At 39.2% G+C, this 15,511-nt stretch overlaps 1 pseudogene; it reads left to right on the plus strand.

Moving 5' to 3' along the window:
• LOC116247519 (alcohol dehydrogenase 1-like) overlaps positions 1-15,511 on the plus strand; it is a 35,226-nt pseudogene that overhangs the window by 11,728 nt on the left and 7,987 nt on the right.

Raw genomic sequence — 15,511 nt, forward strand, 5'->3', positions numbered from 1 at the left:
AGCTTCAGCAGGACATCCCCATATATGCATATAAGAGAGAGAAGGTTTCCTACCTGTCTACAATTCGAAAGGAGTTGTGGGAACAACTTTAGTATGAACCCTATTCTGTATATGCACTGCTGTCCTGCGAGCTTTATCATAGCTCGAACCATTTCTTTAAGCGTACGATTTCTTCTTTCAACTACACCATTTTGATAGGCACTGCCTGGCATGGTGTATTGAGGCACAATGCCTTTTTCCTTTAGAAATCGTCATAATGGTCCCTTCCTTTGTCTCATCTCAATAAACCTACCATAATATTCACCACCTCTATCTGATCTGACTATCTTGATAACTTCACCAGTTTGTTTCTCTACTTCTTTGTTATAGTCCTTGAAAACTTGACACACATCAGATTTTTCAAAGATCAAGTAGAGATACAAATACCGAGAATAGTCATCAATAAAGGTGACAAAATACCTTTCGCCTATGTAACAAGGAGGGAAAGGTCCATAGACATCTGTGTAAACAATTTCCAATCTTTCAGTACATCGCTCGACACCTTCTTTATATATGTTAGTTTGCTTTGCCTTTATGCAATCTACATAAATGGCTTTATCTGTGAAATCAAGAGATCGTAAGATCCCTTCATTTAAGAGTCACTTTATTCTCTTTTCAGAGATATGACCCAAACGGCAGTGCCATAGCATGTACGAATCTTCTTTTATGGTACTACGCTTATTGTCACTTATACAATGACTAGAAACCAACGATTCAGGAGATTGGATCTTCACATTCAACTTGTATAAACCATCACCAGAACCAATTTCAACAAGATCTTTATAAATGAACATCTTTGAATTCTCATACTTTAAGCAGAAATCAAATTTGTCCAGTCTTGATACAAAAATTAAGTTTCTACTATAAGATGAAAAAAAAACATCATTAAGATCCGAAACAAAGCCAGTATCAAGCCTAATCTGGCATTCTGCTACAGCCTTCACATGTGAGCGCATTTTGTTTCCTGAGAAAATGCTCCTCTCATGTAGAGTTGGTTTCCTTTTGCTCAGAAAGTCCTGTGAAGAATTAGCAATATGCGCAGTAGCACCAGAGTCAATCCACCAGCTATTAATAGGAACATGTAACATATTACTTTCAAGTGAAACAAATGACATGTTACCTTTGTTCTCTAACCAATTCTTGTACTTGATGGAGTCTGACTTCTTATGCCTCTTTTTCTTGCAAAAGAAACACTTTATAGGAGCTAAGTTAGTCTGCACAGTTTGAGAAGCAGTTTGACTTGTTGACTTCTTCTTGTCACTCATTTTCATTGAACTTTTCTTTATGCCAACTTTACCAGCCCTAGAGTGAGAAACCATATGTGCGCTTTGCAACTTCTCACCCTTCATTCTTTCCTCCTCTTCAACACACTTAGACATGAATTCATTGAATGTCCATTCAGTATTATGTGTGTTGTAACTGATCGTAAAAGAAGTATATTCAGCTGGTAAAGAGGTCAAAGTAAAGAATACCAAGAAAGATTCAGAAATAGTCAACTTCATGTCATTCAATTGAGAAACAATGTTCCTCATTTCTAACATATGCTGGCGAATGTTACCCCCTCCTTGATATTTCATAGATATTAACTTTGACATTAGGGTACTGGCTCTAGCTTTATGAGAGCTGACAAACTGAGCCTCAACTGCATCCAAGAACTCTCTCACCTTCTACATGGTGGGATAGCACCACGTATGTTCGTAGCGACCCTTGATTGCAAAAGCAACAAGCTTAGTCGGTTAGAATGCTCCCACTTGTTAAAATACACTGTTTCATTATGTGTACTTTGTGGTGTAAGAGGTGGTGGCTCAGGTCGCCTCAAAGCCATATCCAGATTCATATACGCCAACGTAAACACAACATTTTCTTTCCATTCAGCATAATTTGAATCATCAAGTAAAGGGATAGAATTTGAGCCATTAAATAAGTAGAACCAGGCACTGTAGATGACAAAAGATATCAATAAGATGACATGCATTATATGAGACAAACCATATGGAACAGTAAACTAAATAAAAGGCTCTTTATGTCTACTATTTCCAAGACAAATATCAGGGGTCATTAGGTTACTACTTTGGTAATATACCTAATACGCACATGTATTCCGTCTTAATTTTATCTAGTAAAACTAGGAAATGTAAATTCAAACTATAGTAAAGCATAATACCTTTGGGTGTAAAATGACAGAACCATGTAAGAATCTATTTTCGTATTTTACTCTACTTATTCTCTTGAACATAACACACTACCTTTGGGTAATTATGTTCTTTCAAATGAGAGTAAGTACAACATGAAACACTAATGTGCCTTTAAATCATGCGTAGTCACTTTGGTGAGGTATGACATGATTTAACTAATCATAGGCCCTTTACATTAGCGTTATCGTACAAACTTTATGATCATGTAACAGAATAAACTTTAGCATAATCCTAAATAAGACATGATACAAGAATATGTCATAATAATACATATAGAATTAAACACACGAATCACATGAATCATTTCTACATAATCAACTTAATGCTATCTAAATTATTCATTAAAGTACCATAAAACATAATGAATCGATCCCGTATCGATCTAAAATGATCGAACCAATTCATTAAACACCTTAAATGGACATACAACCACATATACCAGCTTCTTCTAGCTTAGAGCTGATCTCGTATCAGCCCTAAATGGACTGAACCGGTGGAAAACTAGATGAACCGGTCAAGAAACGTGTAAAACCGGGTTAAAAAACAAATTGTACCGCTCAGAAAATGCTCCGAGTCGTTTGAAAATTGAAAGAACCGGTCCCGTAACTTGAGAACCAGTCTAGAACCGGTCTAAAACCGGATGAACCGGTCCGAAAAAGGGAAGAACCGGTCTTAAACAACTCTGAACGGTTGCATAACTTATCGAACCGGTTTAATCTTAATGGGCCTAGAACGGGTCCGTTAGAACCCGATCCGGACCCGCCCGGCCTATCGTGCGTGGCGGTTTCGGGAGACTGAAATGCCTCCCGCCACCGCTGCCCTAGCCCAACGGCAGGGGTGATGGGGCGGCGGGAAACGTTTCAAACGGCCCTCCCACCGGACGTGGGACATTTTCCGGTGGTCGCCGAGTGCCGTACGGCACCTGGCGACACTGCTGGCCACTCCCTATGGCTGGTGGGTGAGGACACCATTATGGAACCGGGTCGGGTCAACATGACCCGACCCGGGTCCGACCGCCTCCCGCTCGACCGAACAGGCGGTTTCAGGCATCGAAAAACCTCCGCTTCCTGCTAAGCCCCGAACGGCGATCCTTCTCCAATAGGCTAAGAATGGGCGCCGGAGGGTCGCACAGTCCCGTCCGGCGCCGGCGAACCCGATGGACCAAAAACTGTGCGAAGATGGGCGCTTGCCCTTTCTCCCGCATCTTTTCCCGGTTTCCCCTTTCTCCAAATTAGGGCGTCTGCTAACGGTGGCGGGAGAAGAACCGGGGTAGGCACTGGAGGGTCGAACGGCCCCGTTCGGCGATGGCGAAACCCACCGGTGGCCTCCCTTCCCCAACGACGCCCTTCAACGGAAGGCCAACGCGTTTCCCTTTCCCTTTCCACTTCTTCCACGCTTCTGCCCTATTCCCTTTGCGTGAAGATAGAATGCAAAGGGGAAAACGCGCAGCGGAAACATAGAGTGGGCCCATAACCCATTGTTGGAGCTCTGCGAGGAATCAAGATAGCGCACAAAAGAAAATGCAGAAATTGAAAACCATTCATAGATTCATGTGTTTCATAGGGCGAAAGTAGAACCTATAGAGGCGACCGCCGACTGAATGTCGGCGGCTGTTGGTAGAACGGCTACAGTCCCCATAGAGTCGTTGTCCAACGGAGGTAGTGGCGGCGGCAGCGGCAATGGGTTTCTCTCCTCAGTCATAGCAGCCCAATGATGGGGACAGGCAATTCACGTATGACTATCGGGACCGATTACCCAGACGGTAAAAACTGAATGTGTCTCACTCCATCACAAGACACGAGTATTTATACTTAAGTGTTCGAAACGGATATGGACCTGTATCGATGCAGAACTATCCAGATGGGGAAATCCCAACAAACCCCTCTATCCTCTCGCTTTTCGTGCAACGACCCATAAAGTAGTAGAGAGGGTTTGAGAGTCCTGAGGGACAGAAGCCCAAGACCGACAGATCTACTGAGAACGCCTGGAGAAGCCTTCGCCGCTTCCCCCTTTTGTCGTTGTCGCTGCTTCTTTTCCGGTCATGACCCAAGACCCTACATAGAGGGTTTGAGAGCGTCTGGTGCTCAGTCGGACATCTTCATCACCATGACAGCAAAAAGGATTTGAAAGGCCTTAGAGTTTGTTGATCGCACCTCCAGACATTCTCCTCGCAACAACCCAAACCCCTACAAAGAGAGTTCCATAGCCCCTGCTGCTTGCTGGCTGCAGCTCTGTCGTCCTTTTATCACGGTAGTAGCAAAGAGGTGCTCATTGGCCCTCTGCCTCGCGGTGGTAGTAAAGATCCCAAGCCATCCTCCTCGCAGTGGCAGAAGAGATCCCAGGCCATCCTCCTCGCAGTGGCAGAAGAGAGGCACTCACTGGTCGTCTTCCTCGCACTGATAGCAGAGCCTTCCTCACGCTGGTAGTAGAGGCATGCTGGTTGCAGCGGTGGCCGAGTGAAGAAGAGTCAAAAGACAATGGACGAAACCCTACTAGAGAAGGGTTCTCGTGAGAGGAAAGAGAAGATCAAGCAAAAAATCAGAAAGAATCGGGTCGGAGCGACTTTATAGTCAAAGTATGAAATTTACAAATTTAGTCCACCATTTCACAAAAATTAATGCCGCAACATTTTTGCTAAAAACTTTTTCAAAGAGAGGTTTGTGAAAGTTGAAAATTATAGATTTAGTCCACATCAATATTTAAAAAAAAAAAAACACTGTCAAATTTTACAAAAAATTAATGCTACGACGTTTTTACAAAAAACTTTTTCAAAAAGAGGCTTGCGAAAGTTCAATTTAGTTTAAAACCAGAATTTTATTCAAAATTGCACAGTGATACCCTTAGACATGTTAAAAATTGCTAAAAAAGGGTTTCAAAAATAGTTTTAAAAATAAAAAAGGAAAATCTCGTTATAAAATTTAAAATTGAGATCTCCTTGCTGATAAGTGATATTTTAAAATATTGTTGGAGACTTCTAGACATAATGTTTTTATGATGCATGTACTCTAACGGTGGTTTGCCTTTTTTTTATTGTTTTTTTTACTTGCAATTATAATTCAAACCTTAGAAATGACTTCTAGAGGGGGAGCCTCAGAACTAACCAAACTGAAAAACTTAATGGAGCCAACTTTCATGCATGGAAGCATATGATCATGCTAGTCTTCACTTCTGAAAGACTAATTCATGTCATCAACAAACTTTTCCCCAATTTAGGAGACAAGCCCACAGATGAGGAAAAGAAAGCATATGATACCTTTGATACTGATGACTTAATGGTTAAAACTATCATGTTAACCTTCATGGAAGATGTAGATCGGGGTGTTTGAGGACTTTTCAAGAGTCAAGGAGATGTTTGATTCTATCTCCTCAAAGTATAACACCACTATTATGATGCACGTTCAATTACTTAACACCACTATTATGATGCACGTTCAATTACTTCTAAGACAGTATAATTCATATAAAATGAAGGAGTCAGATAGCATGGTTGATCATATTAACAAGATGTTGGTCATGGCTAAAGACCTAGCCGTAGTAGAAAATGTGATATTTGACAACATGCATATTTGTATGATCCTGAATAGTCTACCTCCTTCTTGGGATATGACAATCACTGCTTTGAGTCTCCAGTTTGACACTCTAACTTTAGAGAAACTCCTCATTCAATTAGCTATTTAGCAAGAATACCTGGAGAAAAAATGCAGAACTAATGATAGTCCAAAATAAACCTATTAGCAATCATGTGCCTGTAAGACCCAAACAATTTAAAAAGAGAAACGATGGCAAGTTTGAGGGCAATTTTGTAGGTACTCAATGACCTCAAAAAGCCATAGTGAAATGTTACAGCTACGGAAACCCTGGGCACATCAAGAACAACCACAGGACAAGGTTTTCAAACAAGAAGAACAACAATCGTCAAGACAACAACAGGAGGAAAAATCAAAGAAACTTTAACAGAGAAGTCATTTGTGTTGTGTGAGAGTGTTTATTCGGATATAGAGATCTGACTGGTTGGTGGGTAGATTCAGGGGCTACCCGTCATAAACAAAAATGAAAGAAGGTGTGATTCGTTTGAAAGACCTGGGTTCGGGAGTTCAAAATGTCTGAATGAAAAATAACTCATATTGTGATGTCATGGGAGTCGGGTCATATCGACTAAATGTTAGAGGCACCAGTGTCATTCTTAATAAAGTTTTGTATGTTCCTTCCATAAAGAGAAACCTAGTGTCTGTCTTCGCTCTGACTAAGAATGGTTTTGAAGTTCATTTTGTTCCAGGAAAAGTCACAGTGGAAAAATATGGGAGGACCATGTTTGAAGAGAAATATGTAAAAAAACACGACATGTTTAAACTCAATAAAATGAATAAAGCTTCAAGTTCTACTTATATTGGATGCGCATTGATTGTGAGTGTGAACTTATGGAATGAAAGATTAAGCCATTTAAGTGTCAATTAGATGAAGATTCTAGCTATAATACTCGATAAAAATATAAATGATTTCATGAAATTTGAATCCTGTTTATATAGAAAGATGGCAAGAAAGCCCTTCCCGTCCAAAGTGATACATGCCACTGATCTATTGGAGATCATCCATACAAATATTTGTGGACCTTTCAAGGACCTACCACTTAGTAGCATGTCATATTTCATAACTTTCATTAATGACATCTCAAGTTTTGGATATCTTTATATGATCAAACACAAATCTAAAGCACATGAAAAATTCAAGAAATATAAAAATGAAGTCTAAAGTCAGCTTGGAAAATATATCAAGGTTGTAATGTTAAATCAAAGTGGTAAGTATACATAAAATTACTTCCTTGAACACTCAAAGACCTTGGAATTATTAGGCAAAGAACAATGTCTAGAATGCCACAACAAAATGGTGTCGCTGAGAGGTGCAACAGAACCCTCTTAAACAATGTGAGATCCATGTTGACAGGTGCACAATTACTCAAAGTATTTTGATGTGAATGTTGTGTTAATAGCTATGTATACAATGAATCGACTGCTCTTCAAAGCCGTCATGACCACTCCTTATGAGATATAGACTGATATAAAACCAGATCTGAGACATTTGAAGAGATGGTGATCTGTAACCCATATGAAAATTCTGGATCCAAAAATGGATAAACTAAATAACATATCTATAAGATGTGTGTTTATTGGATATCCGAAAGGATGCAAAAGCTACAGATTATATCACTCAACTATGGGGCTTATTGAAAGTAAGGTTGTAGGGTTCCTAGAAGAACTCTATAACAAAGACAATGATATAGTAGAAGATTAAACCAATCTACTAGATGATCTAATTTATTTAGAAGAATAGTCCAGCAATGAACCGACTGGGAAACAGTTTGGTAATAAATCAACTGTGTATGAACCTTCTAAGGAATAGTTTGGCAAGGAACCGACTGGATAACAGTTTAGTAATGAACCAACTGATTCAAGTACCTCATTTTCTCAGATTTTGTCAGGTCATAAAATACTCAGTTCTCCTCCATATTTGAATGATTATTATGTATATCTAGCAGAGGAACTATGCTATTTAACAGATATTAACGTAATGTCCGACAATCTGACATATGATGAAACAATAAACTCGCATGAATAATCAGATTGGGTAAATACTATGGATGAGGAAACTTAATTCATAGAATAGAATAAAGTCTGAGAACTAGTAGAATTTTATAAGGATAGAGAATCCATTGTGTGTAAATGGGTGCTGAAGAAAAAGTATAAAGCTAATAGATCAGTAAAAAATTCTAAAGCAAGACTGGTGGCAAAAGGTTTTTCCCAAAAGGAATGAATTAATTACTTAGAAACATGTTCACCAGTTGTAAATTTTGCATCAATTAGAATAATTCTAGCTATCGTAGCTTTTTATGACTTGGATATTTGTCAGATGGATGTGAGGACTGCTTTTATGAATGATGCGTTAAAAGAAACCATATATATGACTTAACCACAATGATATGTCATCAAAGAAAATAAAGATAACGTGTACAAGTTTAATAAATCACTGTACGGTTTGAAGCAGTTGTCAAGACAGTGCTATATTGCCTTTCATAAGGCAATCACAATGCTCAGATATGTAGCAAATCTGCTAGACCATTGTGCCTATATCTAAAAAAGTGAGAGTCTCTTTTGCATTATGTCACTATATATTAATGACATTTTATTGACTAGAAAGAAAAACAATATGATACTCAAAACAATGACTTGGTTCAATGAGAACTTCGAAATAAAAGACATGGGTGAAGCATCCTATATATTAGGAATAAAGATCACTCGAGATAGAGACTCAATAATTCTAAGTTTGAGCAAAGAATGATATTTTGATTATATCTTAAATAAGTTTTATATGCAAGATTGCAAACCTATTGGAACTTTCATTGCTAAAGGAAAAATCTAAGCAGAAGTGATTGTCCCAGTGAAAGACAATAGAAATTAAGTGTTCCATATGCTTAGACTTTTGGCAGGTTAATATATCTAATGTTGTGCATAAGACTGGACATAAGCTTTCCTATTGGTCTGGTTGAGCCGCTACCAAAGTAATCCTGATTGGCCTCATTGGAAAGCAGTTAAAAGAAATTTTCCATATATGAAAGAAACAAAAGGGCTGACATTGTCCTACCAAGATGATGAATTAAATCTTGTTGGCTATTCCGATGTAGATTTTGATGGTTGTAAAGACGACAGTAAGTCTACATCTGGATATATTTTTCTCTTTGAAGGTGGAGCAATAGTTGGTCATGTAAGAAACAATGATATGTTGTTCAGCACACACAAGAAGCAGAATATGTAGCATGCAATGTCGCAACTACCTTTACTGTTTGGATAAATCGATTCCTAAAAACTTGAAGTTAGATTTTTATCATGAGCCAGTTCAACTATACTATGATAATCAACAGCAATATCTCTTACGAAAAGTATTGTTGTTATCTCAAATTGTAAACATGTATTGGTGAAATACCATTATGTTCCCAAAATGATTGAGAAAAATAAAACCTCAGTTGATTACATACTTATAAATGATATGGTAATTGATCTCTTAACTAAGGGAATATCTGAAGATATGTTTACCAAGCATGTAGCACATATGAGACTAAGATATATTTGAAAGGTTGCGATGGACAGCCGTTGAAAGGAAAACCTCGCTACCTTGCAAAAAGTACAAGTAACAATAGATAAACCAATTATGGAAGTCACATAACTAAAAATTGAGGAAAGCCACATATAGTGGAAGCAAACTGGCGCTTTTATGGCCAAGTGGGAGATGTTGGATAGTGGCCCCGAGTCTTATCTTTGCATTTCGTAACTGCAAGGGGGCCCACTCACCGTTACGAGATAAACTTGTAAACAACTTTTCAAATAAAGTTTTTATTAAATAGGGATTGAGAGAGAGAGAGAGAGAGACATACCTTTCATATGTCTGTTAACACTTGAAAATGAAGCATACCAAGCCTTCGGTTGTTTACTCCTTGTGGGTATCGGTGACTCTTTGACTCAAGTCATCGGTTGCAAAGGTAACAGGAAGCTATTTCATATGAAAGTGTTTCATCCCATTTTCTTTGTCTCCACAACTCTCTCTCACTCCGTTCTGCTGATGGATGGTCGAGGGATGATCCAATTTTTGTTGGTTTGCTATTTCATGAATTCATGGGGATTCTGACAGAAAACCCATGTTTCCTTTCTGGAAGATGTAAATGAAAAGTTGCAAAATTTGCTGTTTTCTTTTTTCCTTGTTCGGTTGCCAACATACTCGTTAGTTTGGAAGTTTAGAATGTTTCCAGGAAAAAGGGAAAACGTACTTGACAGATCTCCTTCTCCTGATCTTTGTGTTCTGCTTCTTGGTGGGACCATGAAAACAGAGCCATCAGACATGCAAGTTATTTTGGTTTCTCTTGCAATTGAAAAAAAAAATGGCTTCACTTCCTCGAAGGCTTGGACATATGTGGTTGTTTACACATAGGTCCAATTAGAATAGGGCTTTTGGATTGATTAACTCTACGCTTCCAGAAAACCACTTAGAAAATAAGTTATGTTATTAACTTGTGTCTTATTTTTCCAATTTCCTGGCTTGCAGGGCAGAAGCCATTATTCCCCAGAATTTTTGGACATGAGGTTGGCGGGTGAGTTTTTCTGTCTTGGTCTTTTTCTAACTTTGGACTTTTAGCATCTATTTTCTTCTTTTTTTCTTGTGTGAGAAAATCTTCCTAGAGAAACACAACTGTTAACACTTCACAAATCCATCAGGGATTTTTTTTTTTCACTCACACAAAATTTGTCAAACTTGTATAATCATAACTGCAGCATAGGTTACATGGGTTTCTGCTACTCAACATCACAGTTGCAGTTTGTAGCCTATAATTTAAGTTTATGAAACATCAGTGTAATGGAGTTTTTATTTTTCTAACACTCAGAATGGCTGATTTTCAATTTTGCAGGATTGTTGAGTGTCAGTGAAGGCGTGACTGATCTTCAGATGAGTGACCATGTTCTCCCTATCTTCACTGGGGAATGTGGGGAATGTGCACACTGCAAGTTTGGAGAGAGCAACATGTGCGATCTTCTCATGATCAACACGGACAGGGGAGTGATGCTTGCTGATGGGAAATCAAGGTTCTCCATTAAAGGGCAGCCCATCTATCACTTTGTTGGCACCTCCACCTTCAGTCAATACACCATTGTACACGTGGGTTGCCTTGCCAAGGCCAATCCAAAGGCCCCTCTGGACAAAGTTTGTGTCCTTAGCTATGGAATTTCAACAGGCAAGGGAAACTATTTACTAAATCATTCTCATTCCATTTCTTTCTGAGAAATTTAAGAAAGTGAAGTTCTCTTAATCGATTGTTCCTTGGAATGGGTTTCAGGTTTTGGAGCCACTGTTAATGTGGCTAAGCTAAAGAAGGGTCAAAGTGTGGTTGTTTTCGGCTTGGGTGCTGTAGGCCTTGCTGTAAGTTCTTGGATTTCCTAAAAGCTCTGCAGGTACATGTCCTAGATATAATATGCCTCGCTTTTGCAACTTTTAGGCCGCTGAAGGTGCAAGGGTCGCCGGAGCTTCACGAATTATTGGAGTTGATCTGAACCCCAACATATTAGAAGAAGGTGTGTTTTATGATGGCGTGACCATGATCCAGTTCATTCTGATTTTACTTGCAGATTAGTGATTCTTCTTTGCTTTTCCCTTATTTCAGCGAAGAAATTTGGTTGCACAGAGTTTCTGAACCCCAAGGACTATGATAAACCCATTCAAGAGGTCTGCTTGTAGACAAACCAGCTTTAGAGGAAACTTATAGTGAATAAATTTTCCTACTCTTATTCATATTATGTAATGTATTACTTTTTAACTGGACTAAAACACTTCTTTCCTGGATACTAACTTCTTACTTGATAGAAGACCACTTAATTGTTATTGACCCATTGAAGTGTTTTGGCACTGGTAATTGCAGAAAGGACCAATGGTGGGGTTGACAGGAGTGTTGAGTGCACAGGGAACATCAATGCCATGATATCAACATTTGAGTGTGTTCATGATGTGAGTGGTGTCCTACACATTCTCGCATTTCTGAGATCTGATTGATTCCTCAAATCAAAATGAATTGACTGCACTAAAGTCTTTCTGAACTCAAAGTTTCTTAGTCTCTTCTTTCCTGACGAGTCCTTTCTCTTTTATGGGGATGGGGTGTTGCCGTTCTGGTTGGTGTCTCAAAAGTCAAGACACAGTATTCAAGACACACCCCATCAACTTCTTGAATGAGAAAACACTGAAGGGAACGTTCTATGGTAACTACAAGACACGCACTCACATCCCCGAGGTGGTTGAGTTATATACGAAGAAGGTCATCATCTCCCTCTCTATGATTGATATATATATATATATATATACACACACACACACACACACACACACACACACACACACATATATATATATATATATATATATATATATATATATATATGTATATATATATATATACATATATATATATATATATATATATATGTGTGTGTGTGTGTGTGTGTGTGTGTGTTCTTGCATTTATTAGTGATGGCCTGAGAAATGTTGTCACACCCCAACCTTTTGACCCTCAAACAAATTTTTTTTATAAACATAAAGCATTGACACCTTTGAGTGTGTTCATGATGTGAGTGGTGTCCTACACATTCTTGGATTTCTGAGATCTGATTGATTCCTCAAATCAAAATGAATTGACTGCACTAAAGTCTTTCTGAACTCAAAGTTTCTTAGTCTCTTCTTTCCTGACGAGTCCTTTCTCTTTTATGGGGATGGGGTGTTGCCGTTCTGGTTGGTGTCTCAAAAGTCAAGACACAGTATTCAAGACACACCCCATCAACTTCTTGAATGAGAAAACACTGAACGGAATGTTCTATGGTAACTACAAGACATGCACTCACATCCCCGGGGTGGTTGAGTTATACATGAAGAAGGTCATCATCTCCCTCTCTCTGATTGATATATATATATATATACATATATATATATATATATGTGTGTGTGTGTGTGTGTGTGTGTTCTTGCATTTATTAGTGATGGCCTGAGAAATGTTGTCACACCCCAACCTTTTAACCCTCAAACAAATTTTTTTTATAAACATAAAGCATTGAAATGCGACTATACAACAATTCCAAAAAGGATGGAGCTATGTCATTTGAAACCATTGGGCAAACTTTCATTTATATAACAATTTCAATTCATACAAAGTCACATCTATCTGTATGACAAAAATGCCCCAAGCAAAAACTTTGATGCCTAATACAAATAAGACATCAAAAAAGACCTCCCCAGTACGATGTGAGTGAAGCCATCTGATCAACCTACTGCCCCGGGTCCACCAAAACCTGAAAAAGAAATAACTGAAGGTTTATCCTTCGCAGTATGGTAACAAGCCAGGAAAATCTCAAACCCTCTTAGATAAGGCTCAAATCTAAGAACAATCATAAAAACAATCTATCGTCATGTCGTGTCAGGGCATAGGCACATCATTTGCCAAGAAAACCCCTAACATAGACCATGACATGAAAAGACCACTCAAGGGCCACAGAAACACAATCTCAATCATATGCAATGCATGCTTAAACATTTCATTTCAGTCATAGCATTCACATGCCCATCAATCACATACATTCGTTCACACACATTTCATTCACATACATTCATTTTCATTAGCTTTAGTGAATTGACAGATCCTGTGGGTGCAAACACAGGCACGTGTACACCGCGGGCGGTCCGTAGCCGAGAAAATACCCCCGTGGTGGCTCAGAACAGTATGGATCCATTCATCCGCTGCAGCGGTAGAGCACTCATCCATGAATGTGTGAATTCCAAGGAGAGATATTCAGCCTTCCCTAGGACACCCAGGTTGGGAAGGCGGGAGCCCATGCTTCAAGCACAACACACAACAGTACCCTGGAGCCTTGCACTGCCTGCGCTCTGAACAGGCGAGACCAGTGGTGAAAACGGGACATCTCCCAACACATAGCCACATCCCACTGGCCTCTCATCTCTTATTCTTTCATTATTACCATTATAATTGCACAATCACAGAATGACCGGCTAGCTCATGAGGTTGGCTCACTTCACGAGTGCACCCACACCTCCAATTGCCTCCCCACGAGGTCTACACATAACATTAACCATCATAGCTAGCCGTCATACAATACGGGTACCACTACCCTCCAATTCCAATCAATTGCATTATTGCCCACGGCAATACATATGCAACAATTCACAACATTCACATTCATAAAAATTCATATCTTATCAAACACATCAATCAGATCTTTCAAAACTTGGCCAAATCCCAAAGAGTAGTCTCGATCCGTGATGGCTCGTATCAGTCTTATGCAATTATCATTCTATGATGCTCTCTAATGCACAATCGGGGTCGAGGAGACACTCGACACGATACCCCACCTCATCTGTCCTAAGTAGTTATCAATTCTTGCATGCACATGCAAATGCGTAACAGTTTTTAAAACAAGCTTCTAATAACTTTCCAAAACAGAACTTGTCACATGACAAATTATTCACAGTCACACACATCAATCACACCTTTCAAAACATAGTCAATCAATCACACCTTTCAAATCTTAGCCAAACCACAGACAGTAGTCTCGATCCGTGATTGGCTCGTATCTGTCCTAGACAATTATCATTCTAGGATGCTTTTTAATGCATAATTGGGGTTCAGGAGACACTCGACTTGATACCCCACCTCATCTGTCCTAAACAGTTATCAATTCTAGCATGCACATGCAAAGGCGTAACATTTTCAAAAAAATCACTAATAGCCTTTCAAAACCCTTCATATCATATATCAATTCATGTACTTGCATACACACATTCATTCTCAAAACAATCATTCAGTTCACATCACAAATCCTAGAATCCCATGACACTAGGAACACACATTCACACATTTGCCCAGGCAGGGATTTTCCTGGAATGTCGCCATACCTATCACACACCCTCAAAACTCTTCAAAATGCCTCGAGCTTTGAATCTGGTCGCTCAAGGTCGACTGGACGTGCCCGGTGTACCTGCAGACGTAACCACAAAGTAAGATTTCTACCAAATACCTTACGATCCAAACATACATAAAACAACATCATTGAGGCGCATGTCATTGCCTCAAGAAGGTGTCGACCCAATGCTTCGATCAATCCATCCTTAACACATTTCTCATTAACTTTCCTTTAGTTGAGGCGTCTTCCCAATATGCACACCTCCTTCCTACCAACAAATACCACCCACGTCGACCAAGGTGCCCCAAGCATTCCCAAAGACGGTCCTACGCTTTCCACAACATCACTAACTCTACCATTTTTCCAAAAGCTTCAAAAATCAACAACTCATGCTAAAGAGAGTGATATACGCATGGATTCTTGTTCTTCTCACCAATAGTCATAAACTTCCCCCTAAATAACAACATCGCTAAAAAGCTATCGAAAACATCAAAACATGAGTCTAGCATACTTAAACAATAATTATATATGCTCTAACAAATATTACTCAACAATCTAAGCTCGATTAGGTCTTGCTCACCCCAATACAAGAGCTCAAACTGCTGCAATGCTTCCGGCAGCCACCTCACGAGTCCAAGTGGTCTCCAAGCAGATAAAATCCTTCAATGCCGCCACCACCAAGGCCTACAAGTCACTGTTATGAGAGGGAAGACCAGTCCCCCAAACTGAAATCCGATCACATAATCGTAAATAGGGTCAGATTTAGTGAAAAAGAGGTCAAAA

This window comes from Nymphaea colorata, chromosome 2, assembly GCF_008831285.2.
Source record: "Nymphaea colorata isolate Beijing-Zhang1983 chromosome 2, ASM883128v2, whole genome shotgun sequence".
NCBI lineage: Eukaryota > Viridiplantae > Streptophyta > Magnoliopsida > Nymphaeales > Nymphaeaceae > Nymphaea > Nymphaea colorata.